Source organism: Otolemur garnettii, unplaced genomic scaffold (genome assembly GCF_000181295.1).
Source record: "Otolemur garnettii isolate 467f Iridium unplaced genomic scaffold, OtoGar3 scaffold00011, whole genome shotgun sequence".
Taxonomy (NCBI): Eukaryota; Metazoa; Chordata; class Mammalia; order Primates; family Galagidae; genus Otolemur; species Otolemur garnettii.
Window position 1 is genome coordinate 16,384,107 of NW_003852406.1, and position 1,271 is coordinate 16,385,377.

The 1,271-nt window shown below is 35.4% G+C and overlaps 1 protein-coding gene across 2 annotated transcripts in view; it reads left to right on the top strand.

Annotated features, from left to right (window-relative positions):
* Positions 1–1,271, top strand: part of SNX1 (sorting nexin 1) — a 58,662-nt gene that overhangs the window by 32,783 nt on the left and 24,608 nt on the right. The window lies entirely within an intron of this gene.

Here is a 1,271-nt window from a genome sequence, read left to right on the forward strand (position 1 = left end):
AAAAAAAAGAAAAGAATAAGGAAGAGAAAACATATTTACTGTTCATTAAGTGGCAGTGGATGATATAAAGTTTTTCATCCTTATCATCTTCACATTGAGTAGGCTGAGGAAGAGGAGGGGTTGGTCTTGCTGTTTTATGGCAGAGGCAGAAGAAAATCCTTGTATAAGTAGACACAGTGGATATATGCAGTTCAAACCTGTGTTGTTTTATATTCCCACACCAGGGTGAGATTATATTACCACCTGCGTTTCCTGATAAGGATCAGATTTCATCTCTAATAGTGTGGCAACCTTGTTTCCAGACATGATTCACGTTTAATATTTCGAACATTGATACAGGACTTGATTATGTCTACCAGGCCCCATATCTGGTTTCTTTTTAGCCCCAAATGAAAATTTAGAAAAGAAGAAATAACATTCTTTGAATTTCCTAAGACTAAAATTGAATACCTACTGATCAGACCAAACCCAAATGGCTATTTATGTTTTTCTCTTTACTAAGAAGAAAAAAAAAGTTGAACTATTTAGATTTAGAACTCCTAACTCTATTGTTCCGAAGTTGAAAGTGCATTCTTTTTCTCTGCATAAGACATTTTAATGCCTAAAAATGGTATATAATGTTATTTTAATAGTCCCCACTCTGAAACACTTAGGAATGCTCAACTGCATTTTCCTCAGGTAGACAAAGGCAGCAGCTCTTAAGCAAGCACTATTTTTTTAAAAATCTATTTTGATTAAAAATATTTTCACACTAATCTTAGCCAGAAGGCCAAGAAGCAATAGAAATAATTTTAGATACACTTCCTTTTTTTTTCCATTTAGATAGCATATACTAAATATAATTTAATCTTTGTAAGGAGGTTTAAACTATAATTATGAGCAATTCTTAAACTTGGCTAAAATAACAGTGCTGTCTCAGGTGTGGCAAACTGCCCTTTCCTAGGTGTTACTGTGTGTATTCTTGGGTCCATTTTTTTCGGTCTTATAGTTCTCTTGACTCTTCCCTTTGATGTTATTTTTTTTACCATCACTGGGCCTGCCTCTTCTGTCATATTGGTTTGTAAAGCAGATAACCAAACCTAGTCTTCTTTTATAAACAGTTATAACAAGAGTAAATAAAGTCATATAAGATCCTAAAGGAAAACTCTTTTAAGAGTAAAGTTAATTGGCTCGCCACCTATAGCTCAACCGGCTAGGGCGCCAGCCACGTATACCTAAGGTGGCGGGTTCGAATCCCTAGCCCGGACCCGCCAAACAACAATAATGGCTGC